Below are 22,647 nucleotides of genomic sequence, written 5' to 3'. Positions count from 1 at the left end.
GGTGGAAAGGTGGTGCATCTGTAGAAAAAAATTACTCACAGGCAGACAGACAGAGAGAGAGAGACAAAAATGTCAAATGGACAGTACAAGACAAAAGAAGTCTGCATTTATAAAACATAAAATATCTTAGATTAAATAACAGAACAACACAAAAAAAACCTTTCATTAACTATACAAAAATACAGTGCAACATGTACCTTCAAACGTTCCGTACAAATTGTGATACCAAGTTTCCTTGCATATGGAGCTGAGGAAAATGAAGATAAAGCAGAGGCAGAGGGGAAGCATTGTTTTAAGTGCAAAGGGTACCTCTCTTGAGTGCTGAGTGACAGGAATGATGATGAAATAGGGGTATATTGGTAACTAAAACTATTCTGAAGTTTGAACAAAGAACATCACAGAGTAGTAAAGTGAAAGGCCATGATAAAATAAAAAACATTTCTAGGGATATCAAAAGAAAGTTAGACAGGAATGTAAAATGTTACCCTATTTTTGTGTTTTGGATGTAACATTGTAATACACACAGCTGCCAGTGGTAGAGCTCTATTTATGTTGCAGCTTTAATGAAAAAGGCCAGATGGCAGTTTTTGAAATGACCCAGAAAAATTGTCAAACAGTGTATTGTCATGCATCCCTGCTAAAGGGCTCCCCAACAAGCTAAGCCAAGGTAAGCAGTACCACTCCTGGATCAGAGGGGGCACTCTCTGAAAACATGCCGAATTATGGCAACCCAGCATATCAGTAAGGTCAGATGAAAGTCCCACCCATTCCCGATAGCACAAAAAATAGAACCCAGGGAAGGTGGAGTCATTCTTGAGAGGATCACGGAAGAGAGAGGAACTCAGGCGAGCATTACTTGATCTTACATAAAAATAAGTTGTTGCCTTTTCAGCTTTTTTAGTACTCAGTTGTTCTTCTGTTCTGTCTGTTTCGGTTAGTTATCTTCGAGACCAGAAGTGACATCTTCAATGGTGCTGGAACCTACCTGGATTTCCCGTCGATGGTTTGCAGAGGACTGAGAGAGAGAATTAGTGCAGTACGCCACCCCCAGTGTGTAAGATGTGGTATTATTATTATTCAGGCCTTCTAGCTGCCTCCCAATCGCACATGTGTGACAACATATACAGTATATGAGAACGTGAAGGGATACTGTAAATGCAGAGCATACTGGCTGGTTTGTCTTTCTTGAGAAACCCTAGAAGTACTTACAAAAGTTCATGCCCTGCAGAAAATTAAAATTCTACTGGAGTTTTCATGATTTAAAGAGGTCAACTACTGATATCTGGAGCATGGCCCTTCCACATAAGCACCTAAAGATAACTATAATAGAGTTACAGAGTTACAGAAACTAGGAGGCCGATTCACAGCTGGCACCAGTCAATGAAGGAAATCCATATACAGTATAACCAAAGATGTAACTGCAAAGTCTGGGAAAATGACTGATAGATTATGAGGAGAACTAAGAAATGTCAGTGGAAACTAGGATAGAACAATACTATGCACTTCATTAAACATGTTTTAATACAATTTCATAATATTAAAAAAAAAAACTGAAGAAGTATGTGTTCTGATTGTTTGATTACTCTTGAGCCATCACAGCATATTTATTGAAAGTGGAGGATCCTTAGTTAGCTCTGAATAGCTCAAATGCAAAAGTGTCTTAATCTGCCCTTTTCAAAAACCACTCATTAGCAATCGAGGATAGAGCAGTGGTGGCAACAGCCAAAAGAGTTAATCTCTTATAGAGCCTGCGAAAGATCAAAACGTCAAAATGTGATAAAGGGGTTTGTTTCTCTGTAAAGGACATTCATACAAAGACAGAGGTAGGTTTTTCTCTTGTCTTTCAGGGAACTAAGGCTCTGATTTTGCTGGATAGCTGTGCTATATAAGATGGCCCTGCAGTTAAATTAGTGTCCAAATATCGTGGAATACTAAATGAAAAACCCATGAGAAAACTTTGACTTTGAGCAGTTTTGATTTGAATCTTCTGGTTTTCTTTATAACTTTACATTTTGCTGTTTCCCTAAAGCGTCGACAAATGATCTTTATGGCTATGTCTGATTTCCCTTCTGAAACGTCCCGTCCACTGAATAAACACATCTGGTTCATCAGGATTTAGGTGCAGTAGTGTAAAGGGGATTACCCTTCAAGGTATTGTATGTTCATCTGGGTGAGTACATCATACTTTAAAAAGTCAGGAGTTTCAAATGCATCTCCTTTATGTTTAATATCTATAGTGGAATAAAGATTTGTATTGTTAACAATTGTACTCTTTTTTTTTATATCAAGACATTTAAATCACATATTAAAAAGATGACCAGCCAAACCCACACATTTTAGTAGGTTGATTAAACAAGATGTCCTTGCTTTTTTCACCAGCTACACTGGTTTTCCTTCATCACCCTAAGGACTTGTAGGATAGGGTAATAGGGTAGACACAGGGAAGACGAATTGGCAATTATAAATTAGTTCCACATAATTGAGTATGAGTGTGTGTATATACTGTGATGGACTGGCAGCCCTATCCAGAGATGCTTTTCAGTTTGTCTATCTCCGTTCAAGACCCTGACCATGATAAACAAGTGAGAATATCTATGACTTGGTTTCCTCTGAACTTGTGTTAAAGATTTTACACAAATGGATGGATGGTTAGTTGGATGGAGGTTCCTAAAGCTTCTACTAGTGATAATACTGGTAGTAAGCCATGATATATAAATACATTAAAGCCAAAAAACAACTGGGGAGAGAATTAAAAAAAATTACAAATTTCAGAGAAAATAAATTTTATTGGCCCGGGGTCAAGAAGAAAAGTCAAGTTCAAACTTTCATGTTCTAATGCAAAGTCAATGAACTTGAAGCAAGAAGGCTGCCAGTCAAAATAAAATCTGAAATTAAGAGTATGAAATATGCACTGTACGCTATAATGTTTCTCTTCTGCATACAAGGTGCTGTATGTTAACAGTTGATATCTCAGTCTCTCTTCTCTTCTCTCTCTTTTTCCCTATCCACCATGTATGTTTACTTTCACATTTAAAGATTATTGCTGAATTACGATCTCTTATATTAAAGCGTTTTTAAAATAATAGAAAAGAAGCCGAAACAATTTATACAACAGTTGAGAAGGCCTGGTTTCAGCCAGCTGCTAGGAAAAGAACAGAATGAAAGAAACAGTCAAGATTGTTCTCATAAAAGAACCCTAGAAAACAAAGACAGGCTTAATGTTATGCAAGTTTTCTTTCAACAGAACGCAATGTGAAATGTCAGAACAATCTTCCCCTCTCAATCCGAGTAGTTCAATGACATATGCACTTTGGCAAGCAAAGCTTTCTGCCTTTGCTATTTACGTTTAGACATTATGACATGTTACTTAGCTGCAGCACTCCGTCTGATTATAGGGAGCTGTGTTACTTATATGTGTATGCAGCATTTGTATTTATTTAAAACTGTTTAACCATGCATGCTAAATAAAAAAGGCAGATTTGATCAATGGCCTGATGGAAGCAGATGCATTTCATTCCAAGTTATATGATACAGAAAGCATTCTGTTTTCTTCATACAAAACATTATTGCATGTCTCTGATCAGCTTCTTTAAATCACAAAAGGGTGATCTGACAAAAACATTTCATTTACAAATGACTATATTATTTTATTGTTCTTCTAACTACCATTAAGATTTATCAGAGCAATTTCATATTTTAAAAATAACCTTAGTATGGCTAGTATGTATAGAGTTGTGTGGCATGTGCACTATGCATTTTTTAAATCAGCATGTCCAGAAACTTTTTATGCCAACCAGTTCTATAAGCAGTATTTTGAAAATAAACATTTCATTTTAACATTTTATAGAGGAATCATTGTTATGAATATGCATACAATGTAAATAGGTTATGTTATTAAAATATGTGAAAGCAATGAATCAAATAGATTTGTTTTTAATTTATGTAAAAGGATCAGGTTTAATGTATCAACAGACTTAAAATGTCCTACAGCAGAGTTCAGTGCAGAAGGACTCACAAGGCCACTGAACACACATCTGAGTGACATGTTAAGAGCTTTATGATCCCTAGTCCCTATTCAGGGGCACAGCAGTAATCTCAGCGATCCTCTTAAAAGTGGAATTGATGGAATCAACAATTATAATATACAAATCCCCTGCCAAATGTGAAATGTCATAACAAGCTTTCACACTTTTTCCGTAGACTGTCAATGGCTGCGGTTTTCTCAGCTGCCCTTGCCTAATCATCTACAGTAATGCTCTAATAAGTTTATGCCCTTGTGATCGAAAATGTTTTTGCCATGAAAAATATCTCGAACATGCTGTATATTTCACTTAATCCATGAAAAACAATTTACGTAAATAGACCAAAATGTCCAACATAAAAAAGAAACAAATTCAATGGACTGAAACCCACTGCATTATTGTTTCCAGGTTTAAGAGGAGAATGTTACAGAGTCATGCAAAGAATATTATTGCTCTGCTTCTTTTTTCATCATTACGCAATTTTTAAAGTGAATTTGGTCAGATCATTTAGTGTGGCCGTAGAACTATATAGAGTAAAGTTTGAAAGAAAATGAATGCCAAAAGTTTGGTGTTTTAATTTTTTTGATGTGCAAAGTAATCAAACTTGTCACCTTTAAGTGAGAAAAAAAGTCATTTCTCTACCCAGTGACTTTCATTAAAATGATAATTAGGATCAGCTGTTTAAATATGCTGCATAACAATCAGAAATGATTAGACTGGCTCTACCCAGTTTAATCTGACTAATCTTGACCATTACTATTAGAGTAAAGTTGTAGAGGGGCATCTTACCACAATTTAGAAGAAATGCCCGAAAGCCTCTCTAAACAATGTTGATTTGCATCAGTCTACAAAGGTTATAAATTATTTCCATCACCTTAACAATCCACTCAGAACCATATTTTTCCAAAAGAGAAATGTAGAGGGAGAAACCTAAATGGTCTGAATATATATCAAGTGAACAATGATATATAAAAATAATTTGAATTGAACTGGGGTGAGTGTAATAAGGAGAGACAACAACTCAGGATTAATGTTTACAAAGGTTACAAAGGTTTGTAAAGGTAAAAACATCTAAAACATTAGCCAAGGATTTCCAGAATAATCTCACTTCAGCTTGTACCGCTCCCTGTGTTGGCACAATTATAACATGCACTGCCATCCTAGAGTGGCAGCAAAGAGAAAGAAAAAAATAAAGAAATGATCTGGGGCGCGAGCAACCAACACTACTTTCGTACTAGACCACCACAAGTACACCAGAGAAAGCAAAGTTGAGTTACAAAAGAATTGTCATCATCCCATAAAATGGGGCATTGGACACAACAAACAGACTCCTATATACATAATACCACGCTGCAGTGCTTCCAATCCCCCACACGAATCACGAAACAAAACAATTAACAACATACACCACTAATATACAAATGTGAAAAACAAGTTGATGCAGCCAGAGTCCTTTAAATATTCACCATTAAACATAATTATTTACAGTCTGTGATGGCGAAGGATGCGCTGAGCTGTACCTCCTGTTCAGGGAAATGTAATGCTACACAGTCTCTTATGCTGGCCTGTCAGGTCCTCTCCCAAATGACTTTACCAAATTCTAATGAAAAGAAAAATAGTTCTTACAGAAATGAACCTGGGTTCATCTGACTTTTTCCAGTGAGTTAAGTAGCTTTCCCTCTTGTCATTTTGGTGGTGTCTGCTTCTCTTCTTCACCTTTTTCCCACCACTGATTTACATATAGTTGGCTCCTCCCCTTAAGTCTGTTTGACCCTCCGAGTGAGGCGCTCCCTTTCCCATGAACCATTGGCTGGCCTTGCACATTCATCCATTCCATCATTAACAGGTCTAGGGAAAGGTGCAAACTACCAGTTACACCCACACATATCCATAACAACTGTTACAAGCTAAGGTCAGTGTTAATTTAAGTCTTTGTGGGTAATTGTCAAGTGTTCTAGGTTTTATGAATTTCCCCTTGGGATTAATAAAGTATCTATCTATCTATCTATCTATCTATCTATCTATCTATCTATCTATCTATCTATCTATCTATCTATCTATCTATCTATCAATGTTCTATGCACAAGTGACACAAAAACAAAATGTTCTCTTGTTTGGGAGAATGTGAAGCGATCCAACTGTAAACTGAAGATTTTTAAACTTTTAATGAAAGTGAAAATTCATATGGAGAAATTATTTGGTTTTGGACAAAGAAATTATGGTAAACCTTGAGGAACAGCCAAAGGAAGACAAATCAAGGAAGAGTCAAAATCTAGGAATACATGAGAAGAAAACAATTAATCAAAGGTTTAAAATGTGAGTCAAAATTTATTATCAAAGGAATCAAAAAAGAGTCTGGACTTGTCTATTATATTACTCTTCTTCTTATACTGAGTGAGCAATAGTTTATTTGTTGTTTTTTCTAATCCAAACCTTGGCCATTGCAAAATTGGCAATGCCAGCTTTCATGGAGTGGATGAAATGATAACACACATAACGATGATGGTGACACATGACTGGAAAAGTGAGCTATTGACATAAACAATATGGTCATGACAATAGAATCCATAATAGTGAAAATCACAAGAAAGTAGCAGAGAGATGATGTCACTGTCACAATGATAAATAACTTATGGAAACAATGAGAACCATTATAAAAGCATGCTATAATAATTCTGGATGTTCAAAAACTTAGTTGTATGACAAACATGAAAAGCATTCTGTCATGCAGCACAAAAAGGATCATAAATATACAATACTGTGTAAAACAAATGCAGAGTTTAGGAATGGCCTTGACAGAGTAATTCCATTGAGGTGTCACAGAACTCAAAACAAGCAGCTCATACTCAAAAAACCACAGATGCGTCATAATCGATAACAGTCCTACAAGAAAAAGTAGGATGAAATTGCTTCACGTTGTAATAAGAGTTTGCTGCTTAAAGATGTTTAGCCACTTACTGAGCCCACTTTTTTCATATGGAGCTTTAGGTATTAATACTTTTGTTAAAAAAATAAATATGTACATATTTAATAGTTTATTCAGGCCAGAACCATTTTATCTAATACCAGTAATGGCGTACTTCACGATAAGAGTGCAATGAATACAGTATACTTGACTTGAGCATTCATAGTTATCATACTCTTCCTCTATACATTTAGCATTTGTTTGCTCAGAGGTTGATACACTTGCTGCTTCCTGAGCAGCTCTTCTTTTCTCCACCGTAGCGGCCTGCTTCTTCTCTTCTTTAGACGGCATCTTTTCTTGTTAACACTGATAAAGGTAGTGTTTGTGTTGCAATTACTTAGTATGTTTTCCTTAATTTTTCACTTAAGCTGGCACTTCAATCTGCCTCAAGAATGATTTAAGATATGAAGAGTTAGGGGAAGTGAGGCAAAAGTGGTAGGGATGAGAATGGCTCCCATACGCATGCGCCACATGGCCACCCTGCTGGCCAGTGCCAAGAGTTGATTCTACAGTAAAATAAAATAAAAATAAAAAGAGGAATAACCTCGGAGGTCAATCATCACCCCAAAAGTGGATAGTAAACATCATGTAGTATATGTGTACCAAATTTCAGGTCAGTAGTTCAAGCGGTTTGCGAGCTACAGGTAAATTAAAATCCTGGACAGAAAAATGGACAGCCACAGTAGCGTATTATATAAGAAGATTAGGTTTTGGTAAAGTTCAGTGTATCGTGTTTTGGTTAATCACAAAACAAAACTCTGCAATTTCATGCATTTTCTGTTTCATGATATCAAAGAAACAATAACTCTGATATGTTCTTGCTGACAGAGAAAACCAGATAAAATAAGATCCATCACAATACAAATCTTGTGATTCAACCCGGAAGAGTGGCATCTATTCATTGATTCGTCAATGTTAAGCCTGAAAGCTGTTCTGCTACACAATGGCAACATTTATCCTTCAGTACCTGTTGGCTATGCAGCACACATGAAAGAAATGTATGAGATATGGAACTGTTGCTGAAGTACGTCCAGTATAGCAGGTACATCTGGAATATCTGTGGAGATCTTAAAGTTGTCGCTCTGTTACTAAGACTGCAGCTTGGCTATACAAAGTACTATTGTTTCATCTGTAAATGGGGCAGCCGTGCCAAAGAGTTGCACTATTCTCGACAGAACTGGCCACTCTTTAAAAAGTTAGTTCCAGGACAGGAAAATGTGGCACATGAATTGCTTGTCGACCTGGAAAAGATAGTTTTGCCTCCTCTTCACATAAAACTGGGACTCATGAAGAATTTCGTGAAAGCACTGAACAAGGATGGAGAAGGTTTTCGTTATTTAAGACAGATGTTCCCAAGAATAACTGACGCCAAGATCAAAGAGGTCATTTTTGTTGGTCCCCAGATTACACATGTTATGAGTAACAAACGGTTTGAAGATCTTTTAGTTGGGCCAGAAAAAATTGCCTGGAAAGCCTTCAAAGACATTGTTGACAATTTTCTGGGCAATTACAGAGCCCCAAACTACATTCAGCTGGTAGGCAAACTTCTCAAAGCATACAAGACAATGAAGTGCAACATGTCACTCAAGATTCATTTCTTCCACTCACACTTGGAATTCTTCCCCGCAAATCTCTGTGCTATCAGTGACGAACACGGTACAAGGTTTCACCAGGACATTGCTACAATGGAGAAACAATATCAGGGCAACTGGAATCTGTCAAAGCTTGCTGACTACTGTTGGACACTGCAAAGTGATGCACCAGACATTGAATACAAAAGAAAATCATGAGCAAAACACTTTTAATTCTGTTGAATTTAATAGCTTATTCGAAACATAAATGTGACTAAATACGTTATTGTCAGTAAACATATAAATGTCTATTTCTCAGAGTTCCTACGTGACGGGACACTAAAAGACAGTTAGAGAGGAATATGGCAGATAAGGCAAAGGACTACCAAAAGAGATTCTTTCAGTATTTTAGCAATAAAAAGAACAGTCAAGGAGGAGGTGAAATGCATCAGGAATAGTAAAGGGGAATTAAAAACTGGAGAAAGTGAAATAGTGGATGCTCTAATCTCACATTTTTCTGACGTCTTAAAATGTGAGGAAGTGAATAACCTCCCACAGGTAAAAGGGACTACTAAGGAGGCTAAGAGTGATTTAGAAATTTTAGGGTGAGAGATACTGCTCAGATTAAATAGGCTGAAATCAAACAAATCACCAAGACCAGATAATATTGACCCTCAAGTTTTTAAGGAGGTTAGTGAGTACCTATATAAACCCTTGACACATATTTTAGGAAGTCAGTCCACACTGGGGAAATTCTGAGGGTCTGGAAAATGGCAAATATTGTCCCATTATATAAAAAGGGTGACAGGACAGATCCAAGCAACTATAGGCCAATGAGCTTAATGTGCATCATAGGTAAATTAATGGAAGGGATTGTTAAGGATAACATTGAGCAACAGATGTCAAGAACAGGAGTTTTACTGAACAGTCAGCATGGGTTTCAGTTGAAGGAGGTCATGTTTTACCAACATTTTGGAATTCTATAAGGAAGTAACAAAAGGATATGATCAAAGTAGAGCATATGATACTATTTATCTTGACTTTCAGAAAGCATTTCATAAGGTACCACATGAGAGGTTGTGCGTCAAACTAAAAGAAGAGGGAGATCACGGTGTGGTGTGTAGATGGGGGCAGAACTGGCTCAGAGACAAGAAGCAGAGAGTGATGGTGCAAGGAACCCTATCAGAATTGGCTGATGTTAAGAGTGCTGCCCATCAGGAGTCAAAGCTAGGGCCGCTGCTATTTTTAAGATATACTGTAAATGATTTGTATAGGAATATAAGTAACAGGTAGATTAAGGCTGCAGATGATACCAAGCTAGATGAAAAGGCATATAATTTAGAATCTATTGAATCATTACAGAGGGACTTGGATAGCATACAGATGAAATTTAAAGTAGAGGACCACAGATACATGGAAAAAGCTACCAAGCAGTGTGGTAGACAGTAGAACTTTAGGGACTTTCAAAACTAGACTTGATGTTATTTTAGGAGAATTAAGTGGACAGGAACGGCACGCTTTTTTGGGCTAAATGGTTTGTTCTCGTCTAGATTGTTCTAATGTTCTAACAGAATTCTTATTAATATTTTTAAAACTCTGCTGAGAGAGACATTTTAATCTTTGAGTAATGATGAGCAAAATAATTGTTGAGAAATTACATTTGCAGCAAAACTTAATGTTTCACTGCACAAAATATCTGTCAAACATAATGTATTTTGCCAGAATTTTAATTTGAAATACTCACCACAGTACATGTATTTTTAGTTCACCTGTAACCTTTCTCATGTGCAAAATCATGGCACAACTTAGCACGGTGCAGTGAATGGAAAGAGGTGGTGGTGGTGGAAGGGGTTGCCTAGAGAACATATTCCTGCAAACCCTTCTGCACTGCTAAATGCCATTGTCTTGGATATGTGAAAGGCCTTGGAAGGATCCTAGTGTGTATTGGCTTACATATCTGGGAAAAGTGAGCACAGATGGAATTACCCTGACCCCAAATAAACAGTGCAAGAAAGGACCAGTATAGTGAATATGCAGACCAGCAGCACAGTAGACTGAAGAAAGAAACAATGGTTTTGGCTACAGAACTCTTAAAGACCATTATTTTCTTGCCTTCCACCCCAAAAACCTTAAAAATTCCAAAATTTCATTTTAGTGAGCTATGTGTGTTAAAATTGTGAAATCACCTGCAAAAGTAAATTTTGCAGGCAGCTTTTCAAAACTGTATGCAAAAAGAAAATTGCTGGTTTCACTTATCACTACCTGTGAAAGGGTGACATTATGTCAAAAACATGTAAAATCAATCACACTTGCTCTCCTTAAAAAAAATAGCTTGCCTTAAAAAGAAACATTTTAACTAAAATGAATATTCATAGTGTGAGCTTTTCCAATTGTATTAATACTTATTCAGGTTTTTTCACATATTTAAATGATATACACATCTCAATGCAGCAATGAACAGATTTTCAATTTAATTCAATTCTTTATTGTCATGTGTACCATATACAATGAAATGCTTGCTTGCATGTGACCCTGCAGACAGTGGACACAGGCAAAAAAAAAAAACACACAGACAATAAATAAATGAATATAATAAGTAAATAAATAAAACCAGAATCCTAGGAATAAATAGAGACAGTGGCAGAAGTATATCTGCAGGTAGCAGTGGAGGTGACACAAGGTTACTGATTGTTCATGAGTCTGGTTGCAGTTGGGTAGAAACTGCTCCTGAACCTGGAGGTGCATGTCTGAATGGACTTTAGTCGTTTCCCAGATGGAATAAGGGTGAAAAGTGACAGTGCAGGGTGGCTGGGGTCCTGCCTGATACGATTCACTTTCCTGACACAGCGTGTAATGTGGATGTCATGGATCGCAGGGAGCTGTGTAGCCGTGATCTGCTGTGCTGTATTCACCACACGCTGCAGAGCTCTGCAGTCCTTAACTGAGCAGTTGCTGTACCAGGATGTGATGCATCCTGTCAGGATGGATACCACAGTACACCTGTAGAATCTGCATAGGGTTGTGGGGACATCCTGGCCTTACTCAGTCTCCTGAGGAAGTTGAGGCGTTGGTGGGCTTTCTTGACTACTGCTGCAGTGTGACTTGACCATTTAAGGTCATCAGTGAGGGTGACTCCGAGGAACCTAAAGTTGCTGACCTGCTCCACAGCCTCACTTTCGATGTAGATGGGGCTGTGCTCTGTGCCTGCTTGCGGAAATCCACAATCATCTCCTTAGTTTTGCTAACGTTGAGGATGAGGTTGTTGTCCTGACACCATTCTGCCAGGAGTCTGACCTCCTCCCTGTAGGCCGTCTCATCGTCCTCGATGATCAGACCTATTACAGTGGTATTGTCAGTAAACTTGAGGATGGTGTTAGAGTGAATATTATATTTCTTATTAGAAAATATATTCCTTATTTTCATAATGTTTGATAGGTGACTCTGTATTGGCTAATGTAATTAACTGAGGGTGTTTGTGTACAGTAGCTGTGACTGACTGCTGTCCCATCCGGTCTTAATTTTTACTTTGTGCCAGTGATGTTAAGGAAAACTCAGTCCTCCCATAGAAAAGAACAGGAATTAGCATGTTTGAAGAGTGATTAAATAAGATACCATTCTTGTTTGAGGCATAAATAATTTAGGAATTCACTAATATGTAAAACACCAGTTCTTGCAGTTTTTTTTTTCATTGTGTGTGCTGAATTATTACTAATTGCATTATTAGTGTCATATTTTGAAATAGCAAGGTAGAACTATTTTGTTAAGAATACAGGCACTTTATATAAAATAAGGCAAGTTCATCTAAATATGTTAACCCATCATTTACCGTCCAGTCTAATAACATAACATAAAATAATATAACATTTTCAAACTCAGTATAATGTAGGGTCATAAGGGTTTAAATCTATCCTGCCATTATTGCAAACAGGCAGAAGCCAACCCTAGACAACTTTGTCATTGCATGTTTCTGTCATTCACACAAATCCATACTCATTCTTACACTGGGCCAGCTTAGAATTAACACTAATCTTAGAAGTACAGATAGCCATATGCAGAGATTATGTAAACTCCGCACAAGAATGATCAGAACCAAATCCCACAGGTTAACAACTTCAGTACTACCCCACCCTTGTCAACTTGATTACAAGGGATTTTATTTTGCTTGACTGAGTCTTCTAAAATTTTACAACAATTTGGTACAAGTCCCACTGCCTCCAATCTTTAGAACACTTGATAAACAATATTTCAATTTTCAATTCAAGGTGTTCTTTTATTCTTTACTTTGCTTACATTAGCTCACTGATATGATATCATCCTACTACAATTCACTAATTGAGTAACTCTTAAAATGAAGTGCTAACTTTGTCTGGAACTTCTACTTTATAAGCAGAGTGTAATGAATGGTCTCAGCCAGTGCAAAATAGGTCAAAACCTTTTGCTTGTCAAAGCAAAGGACTTTTGTAATGCAGAATATAAATCTTGACTTGCAGAATAAGCACCATGAATAAACTGCAGACAATGAGCAACAACTAAAAGTGTACTGTAAAAGTACAGGAAAAAAAAAATTACTGGAATTAAAAAGGAAACCTTAAATGACTTATGCAAGTAATTATCTAATCACATCAAAACACAAAACGCAGGCACTGTGCTCAGAGTTGCAGGAAAATCATTTAGTGGCTTTAGTTAGTAATGCATATGGTGTCTCAGTATATTAGAGTCTGCTGATGATTTATTGCTGCAGTTCACAAATGGTATGGTGTGCGGTATAAATATAAGTAATCATTATGCTTGAATACTTCAGCTTCTGATTAATGGGTTAAGTAAAGTTTTTGATTACTACTCAAAGCAACAGTGGCATAATTTTTTTTATCCTAAATATGTTGATATGCAGTGGCATATATTATGAATATTATCACTCCCATTTTAACGATGAACATGAATGCCTAGATATGACTCATCATAGGTGGGAATAGTATATCTCGCGTTTAACCCTTTAATTAGCAATTTGTGTTTTAGAATACACTTTCTCTCAAAAAATATAAATAGATTTTGTGGGACAATAAAGTGGTACACTACTTCCTCAGATTTCTGGAGACTGGGTTTATATTCTGTGTCTATGTGGTTTTCTCCAGGGTTACTGTAGTTATGTTCACAGGAGACATTAAAGGACAAGACAGTGCCCTTTGATAGAGTGGTGTACTGTTCAGGGCTGCTTTTTGCTCTAATCCCATGTGATTTTGAATTGGAATAAGGAGGCTTGAACCTAAATAGATCAATTATTTAATAAATTTACAAAAATATTTCAGTCGCATTCTCCATTTTCATGTTCTAAGTCATAGAGCCTTATTCCAGCTTAATACTCCATTAACTTTCATTTAGACATCCATAATTATTAATCATTAAACATCTAGAAACAGATAATCTCTTTAATTCCAATAAATTTTACATATTTATAACTGTAAAATATTTCTTAAATATTCTTTGTGAACTCATAATTAAACAAACATTTTATCAAGCAGAAATATTACAAAAAACATGGTGTCTGATCTGATAAAATCAAAACTGGCATATCTGATGAACATTCAAAATCACACACTATGTTAGAATATAATGCTTACAGTGAAGCTCCCATAAAGCTCCTCTTTGTCAAAACCTGAAAGATGTGTGATTATACAAGATGAAATAGATAAATAAAAGCAAAGAATGTTTAAAGGCCAATCATAGGATCTGAGAGAAGATGCATCTTCCAACAGGGCAAACATGCAAAATATACAGCCATAGCCAAATTGAATGATCTAAATGCCACAAAATCTACATTCCGGAGTAGTCGAGGTAAGTCTTATGCTTCATCTAATCAAACGTGCATTAGGGATAACATGTTGAAAACTGCTGTTCACCAATGGTCCCTGTGAAAATGAGGGTATCTTTCCACTGTTGCAAAGATGACTGGTCAAGCGTCCATGCATGAAAAGCAGGCAGAAACTTATCCAGAATTGCTAGTGATTGTAATCACATCAGGCACTTTAAATAACGCTAATGGAGCAAGGACACATTTTACTATCCCTCCTCTCCCTATACATCCTAATTAGGTATTAGATAATACACTTAATCCATATACAATATATATTGCAATGCAGACTTCACAATACAATGCTTACATGATACAGTACATCCTCAGAACAATGGATAAAAAATGCATACAGTAAATAAATAATAAATATGTTAGGTAAAAAATTAAAATGGTTAGCTTTAAAGCAATGAAAGACACGAAATAGGCATTACAAACAATAAAAATATATTAATTCTTTACCTCTTCTTTTTTATGGCAATTTTTATTTGAGTTTTGCGATTATGAAAGTGAATAATAAATGAAACTTAGTTTTTTTTTCTCTCTTCTTGCATACTTGTCTTAATACCATTTCCAACTCTGCCCTGCATAGGTATGTTGCTCCTTATAACTAAACACATGGTATAAAATTAGAAGACACTTAACAGACATTGCACATGTGACCTGACACCTTAATAACATTCCAGAAATTAAAAAAAAATGTACAAAACCAATGTATACATAATACAATATGAAAAAATGAATGACAATATTATGAATCATGTAGCTTTGAACATGTGTAGCAGGGTGGTGTGGTGCAAATTACAATAAGTGAAATCTGTCAATTTCAAAATGAAAATATTCTAGTATATAAATAAGACACTGTGTGTAAATCTTACAGTTCATTCTTAATCCTCATTTTTGTGAACTATAATTTTGTAATGTTGAAAAAAATACAGTTCAATAGGTATGTCACCCTTACCAAAGGAAAGTGACTCATTGCCTTACCCCATATACTAGCCTTGGTTGCCATTTCAAAATAAGAAGACTTATTTGTAAGTATTAAACACTGGCACATGAGGGTGAAACCAGTTATTTTTAAATTATCTAAAAGGCTCTTTTTCCCTTGACAGTATTTGGTTCTTTCTATTGATCAAAGGCAAAAACTCCTAATAAACTAGTACCATATAAAGTAGAAAAAGTTTAAGGAATATGTATTTTTTACGGCCAGTAAGAATGGCCTATGATGAAAGAATAACCTATTAGGAAAGAAACACATCTCTACATTCACCTATTTAACTTTTGAACCAGCTTTAATCATTACAGGGTCCCAGGAAAATGGAATATGGGGAAGAAGGTAGGAACCAGCTGTGTATTCTACACCAGCCCATCACACAGGCATATTCAGCGTCAACAATTCAAATTAATTCCTTTTGGGTGTGTCGGTTAACAGTAAAAGTCATGTGAACAGTGAGAGTATGATGTAAACTCCCCTACGTATAGTGACTGAGTCAGAAATTATACCTAAAAGTACTATTGCACCACAGATCAAAATACTAAAATCTGATGTAACTACAGGGGCAGATACATTAGGTAGATTCAAAAATATCTGAATCCAGTAACGAGCTTAAACATTAACAATAAATAAATGTGTTAAATACTCAAAAAACTATCCTTCAAAACATTGGACTGTGTATACAGTACATCTAATAGGATACATTTGTATAATATGTGAGTACTTTACATATAGTACAGGTAAATTACTATGCTTTGCACTGTGTATTTTGATAAATCAGTACAATAATACTGAACCAACATATTGTGATAGGGTTTGCTGTAGTAAAGATGATAAAAAAAAACTCTCAAAATGGTATTTCTACAGAGTTTTAAAGGAATAACTACATTTTGTACCAATCAGTGCTTAGACTAAAACAGAAAAACATTATAAAACCAAATAGAAGTTTATATAATCATCTAGATTCTCTTTATCAGTGTATACCTGCTACTGCAACAGGCATTTATGTCTCGCTGCAACATGTTTGTAAGTTAAATCATCTGTTTTTAGATAGCAACTGTTACAGTTAATCATCAATTCAAAATACTGTACATAGGACGCCTGCATTTCGATTTTAATATTCCTAATTATAGCAAAGAGCAGTTTGAATTTTTCTTCTAAGTTCAACAGTGAATAGAAATGTAAACATATTGTCTTTTATTTTTAATTATAAATTCTTAAATAAGTAATAATATATTCAGGAGCATACACATTTGTCCTTAGGCAATTGAAACAGATATTTTGCTTTGACATTTTATTTCATTTTAACAATTACTGTTGTAGAAACCTTCAGAAAGGTACAGTATACAACACACGTAAGAATTTTATTTAATTAGATTTCCTGCCAGAATGTTTTGCTTTTGCGATATTTTAAAAATGAACAAATCTATTATTGTTAATGGCTTAAAAGATCTTGACTATGCATTAGAAAAAAATAATGTGTCTCTTTAATGTAGTGCATTTGTATTAAAAAATTAACTACAAGCATGATCATGCTTTTAATATATACAATTACACAGCACTTGTAATCCCAGAAAGTATTAACATCTAACTTTTAAAATACTAACAAAAGCACATGTCAGAGTTTTCCTTGCCTTGTTCTCATGATTGTGATAGATCATGTCTAGGTTCATACTCAAGAGAAGTAGGTAATAAGTGTAATGAAGCAACCTGCCCTCAGCAGCTTGATAAGCAGGTGAGAGTGTCTATGAATTACATATTCTAATTATAGGGCACTGTTTTTTTATTTTATTTTAAAGGTAAAACAGCAACACAAAAGCTGTTATTTACTTCAGTTGTTCTCTTTTAACACCCATTTTGTTGTTGACAATACTCACTAAAAGAACTTGCATGCCCTTACTGGCTCCTATGTGGGTACCTATAGTCTCTTTCAAAGTCTCTTCTCTTTTCTTCTGTACTTTCATTGTCAGTTTCTCTCTGCCTTAGCCACTGCCTCCTTTTATAACAAAGTTTTCTCAGCTGAACACCAGCATTTTGATTTCATAACGCTCTTGCATCTGGAAATGTGCAAACTTGGAAACAGTCAATTAACCACCATGTTGTTCTACGTAACAGCAGCTGCACTCTCTACTATGAGCCAAGTATCACAATAGTGAAGCCCTTCCAGTACTGGGGCTACAGATGGAGGCAAAGACAATAAAGATATGAAGAAGGCTAAACTTATAAGCAAATGCAAAAAATGGCTGCATTTTTTATACTGTGGAAGGGATCATTTTAAGTGAAAAAAAAAGTTTTATGAAATGTTCTTTCTTTTTCTTAACCATTTATTTAACCTTTGAGAAGTAGCACAATACAGTACAGTGAGCCGGTATATCTTATGCAATGTTAATTCCATTATTTTTCTTTTAGATATTTCTCTTAACCGGTAATCACCTTCTTCCTCCACGTTCTTCCAAATAAATGAGAAGTAAGAGGTAATGAAGTAGAAAGTGGTTGAAAATGATCTAAAATCTCAGTTGTTAAAAATTTGGAAAGAAGTGCTTTATCCAAAAATGCATAATATATTCTATAGGATAGTTTTGTCTAACCAAATTCAGTAAATTATATTTTTCCTAATTTGAAATTATATAGTACGTCTCTAAGCCTTTGGAAAATAAAGTGAAGCACATTGTTTGTCAACATGAGACAAATGACATGGTAATCCTGCAACTACACTTAGATTGATCATTTGGATCCACCCAGGGTAATCAAGTGGATGAATATTAAGACTCCAAAGGCATCCCTCAGGAAACAAAAAAATAGAAATTCCAGTGAGTCAGAATCAAGAGAAAAGCTGAAACATGGAGCAAAGGCAGAACTGTGTGTGGCTGCATTTCTCATACTATATGTTGAACGTAATCTAACTCGGAGTTGACTTTAAAGCTGGGAGTAATCAGTTGGATGGATGATTTTAATCTGTGTTCATCCATGAAAAAGGGAGTTTTTTTTTTTTCTAGAGAGCAGCTTTTAACCTTTTCTCTTTGAATGTGAATGTAAGATCTTCCCCCAGCATTGTTTTTTTCGTACCTTGTAAGCACTGATATGATTCAGAGACTGCTCTTTTATCTGTACTGTGGTTTAATAGCAATGTCTCTTTAGTAGGCAGGGTGGTAAAGTGTAATGCACTGAACAAACAAAATGAAGAAAAACTGCTTTATGCCAGGCTGCTTTTCTAAAAGAGCATTCTGTATGACAGAAACTACCTTCTACATTCTGTAGAGGTCTCTAAGGACCTCCGTTTCAGGTTCATTCCTGAAAAGTGTTTGATATTTCAAGGGGGTGAGTTGATTTGACAGTAAAGGCACCAGATGAAAGTATGGCTTGTGCAAATACCAAATTCTCAAAAAATAAATAAATAAATAAATCACTAGATTTTTTTGTAATAAATATAAGCGATAGTGAATAATGCCAAAATAGAGAGCATAGATAGTAAAAAAATATTAGGAATCTTTTTGATAGTAACCCACTAGCACTATGGGAAAGAACATAGTACATAGTAATCGAATTTTGCTCCTAATTGACATTTATTTAAATCTAACCAAATGTAGTACCATACCACTTCAGGTTATTAAAATGTCTACATTTTTGATCATGTAGTCAGTCCTTGTTTTGCCCTATTTTTATCATAACTACTCATTTAAAATCTATGAATATATGTGATCTTCCACTGTGAAATTAACTACTTAGCAGGGACCATCGTCATAGGTGGGGAGGTGAGCATGTATAAGTACAGTATACGGAGGAGATGGACATGATTGTGTGTAGCTTGCTGTTCTGCCATTCTACATTGCTCTCCTACATGGTAGTTTGTGCTTCCACTTGATCAGCTCCAGCTCTCCATCCTGAATATTAATGGTTTGTTATTCATTTTTTTCAGTTAAAGCTTTCTTAAAATGTAGTTGCTCTAGCTAGGAAAAATGAACGCATTAAGACTGAACAGAGAGCCATTGATATTAGTCTAGTCAACAGGCATTGATCAGCTCGCAGTCATTATTGTCGTAAGTATTTTGAGTCATGGTATAGCATCTTTTGGCAGCAGAGCAAGGGTACTTATCTGTCGGGGGAGATGCCAGAAAAAGACCCTTGGACTGCTGGTGAGTTTATTTTTTTTATCCTTTTCTGTATAAAATCTGCTGCCTAAAGCTTTTCTTGCTACTGTGGTTTTGTATATTTATATCTGACTGAATCAATATAATAAAATAAGGAAAAGCCAATTTTAATTCTAACTATAGTTGATTAATATACCTTTTTTGTAGATCATATTTGCATTTTATCATTAATTTTAATAATACTTTTTTATTTCAATAATGTTTGAATGTCCTTTCTGTTTATTTCATCTTGAATTGCTTAGCGCTTAGAAAATTAAAGTTGGCACATGTGTACTATCATATGAAAATATGATGGTGTATATGCTCTGCTGCTTTTCAGTAATTTGATTTGAAATGAAGGATTTAGTCAACTTCTGTTTGCATAACCACAATCATGTTGGTTCTCATTTTGGAACTGAGTGATCCCATGTGAGTTAGCTTTAAATTTGATTATTTGAGTATGGGTGGCAGTGGAGTAGACTGGTAAATCGAAACACCAAATTACTTTGTGAATTGTTGTTTGAATTGTTTTTTTTTTAATAAAGACAGAAAATCTAACTCAAATTGAAAGTGTTTGTAAAATGTATAGTAAATTTTAATGCTAGTTATTATTCATTATTGTGTATGTTATCTACATGTGAAACATGCTGACATCATAACTCTGTGCTAGCAATGTGCTAAATACACAATAAATATTTGTGCTGAGACTGATTTAAGATCTGATAAGCCAACAGACAGCACACGCAGTTCTTCTATATACATTTTTTGGTTATTGCATATTTTTTTTTTTTGCATTTTGTATGTTATTATGTGACAATGATTTATTTTTCATGTGGCACACATCAGTATGTCTTTAAAAGTATATTAGTATTTTGGAAGTGGCAATATTTTATATCTAACAACAGCCATTTTGATTACATTAATATCATAATTAATATTATTAATACCATAAGTCCATCCAAAATAATTAAACTAAGCAAAAGTCCTTTACTTGCATCTTTGATTTCAATTCTCTTTCTTGACTTAATAGGTTTTTTAAAAGCATGCGAGTATCATGAAAGCTTAATGGGGATCTTGTTTCTGGAACATCAAGGGAAATGCGGAAGGCGTTAAACTGTGTTTTACACTAATTTCCATTTCTGTTGCCAGAAAGGCCAAAATTCTACCTGGTACCAACTGTTGTCACTTCTGCTGCCACCTAGCTCCTCCTCCTGTTCCTGTCTGCATGAGATAAACGGTGGTCAACACAGGAAGTAGCTGTCAGATGACTAAATGTAGTCAAGAAAAGCACTTCTCTCTCTAATGACAGCTGTGTTCTAAAATACAATGCCTCTACTACCTAAAATCCTTATTACAGACTTTAAACAGGAAATCCATCTCTTTTTATGACTTTCTCCATTTATTTTATAGTGGTGTAGTATGCAGGACATGTGAAGAACATGCCGGAACCAACTTACCTTGCAACCCTGTTGGAATCCATACAGTTGCTATCTGAACAGTTATGTCAATTACAAAGGAACTAAACCAGAAGAAAATGTTTTCAAAAGACAAAATTAAGAATTACTAGTTGCATACAGAGCAATAACCAAACCAACAAGGACTAAAAGATTGCTGGGCCCTTCTCAGGTATTAATCATCTCTTACTGTAGAAACAAAGATGACACAAAGGATTAAAGTAAAAAAATACATGACATTGCTAGCCTATGGAAGAATGGGTTAACAATCTTGCACTTTGTTTTAATATAGGGGGTGCTAGCTCCCTGGAAATACATTCGTTTTGCAATTGCGGCATCTTAAGTAACCCAAAACTGTATAGATATAATATTAAAAGGCAATACCCCTCCTGATACGATGGTAAGAAATCACATAGGAGAAATAACTTTTTCAATAACAATTTACATGACATTACAAATTAAGGAAGCTATATCAAGACTTTTCACCGAAGTAGGATCTTGATGTATACAGTCTGCTATTTTCGCCGCTGCGCTGGAAGGATTTTCAGGATCGGATGATGTTATCTCCCATCTGTCCGTTGGCTTCAAAGGTGTGCCGGGCAATTTTCCAAGGCTTTATACTGTTTCTCAATGTGCAGGTCCTTACTCAGGTAAATCATACCATTCCAACCAAAGGAAAAGAAGATTCAATGTCACGCTAACAGAAATAGTACAATGCCCATTTTAGTACTTGTCCCTTTCTTGTCTTCTAATGCTTGCCTAGTAGTTCTAAATGATGAGTCCCTGTGTGCTAAATCTGGCCTTGTGTTTGCTATACATGTGAGAAGAAGCAGATTTATAAAATATTTTTTGTACAGGACACAGTGACATATTAAACATATAAACTTATTACACACTTTTCTTAATGGGTAAAGGTTTATTATGATTGGAAGTGCAAGTAGTTGCTGACTCTGATGTGTTAAACCAAGACAGTTAGGCCCACTCCAACATCACCCCAGGATACAAACCACAAAAGTACAGGGACGGAAAGTTCAATACTGCACACCCAGTATAGGGACAAGTATTTGATTTTTTGGGGACAAATGGCAAGATAGCTCGGTTCAAATGAAAACATCAGTAAGCATTTGGTTGAAATAATAACTACCATTTATTTGGTTAATTGCCTCCTAGATTGTCTTGGAAGTCTAGGGTAGTGATAGCGCTGACATAATATTGAAAAACTCATTTATGTTCTTGATCGACACAAGGAAACCATAAAGACGAGGAAAGAAAGGCTCTCTTATGTAGGCCTCAAAACAAAAAAAAAAAGAAACAGCAAAAGGGGACACCAAAATAGCATGGACCAAAAATGAAAAATAGCCCTCTGCTTCTTTGTTACATATGTGGTGAACTAGTTCATGTAGTCACTATGGTAAACAGTCTCTCTCTATCAGTGTCTATTTATTTTTCCTATCAGTTTTTTAATTTGGTGATCTTGAATGGACACAAATTGTGGGCTTTCCTCAGTAGTAATGTTACCAGTGTTGCTACTTGTTTTATTCAGCTGTGTGGTGCAGTGGAGCTGCACAGGATGATGGGGCCTTAGTGAGAGGTAGAGCTCAGCTGATTTCACCAGGAAATGTGCTGTTCACAGTGTTCAGCAGCAGCAGAACACCCTAGGAGTCCT

Source organism: Polypterus senegalus, chromosome 3 (assembly GCF_016835505.1).
Source record: "Polypterus senegalus isolate Bchr_013 chromosome 3, ASM1683550v1, whole genome shotgun sequence".
Classification (NCBI taxonomy): Eukaryota; Metazoa; Chordata; class Cladistia; order Polypteriformes; family Polypteridae; genus Polypterus; species Polypterus senegalus.
Note: the sequence above shows the minus strand (reverse complement) of the source record.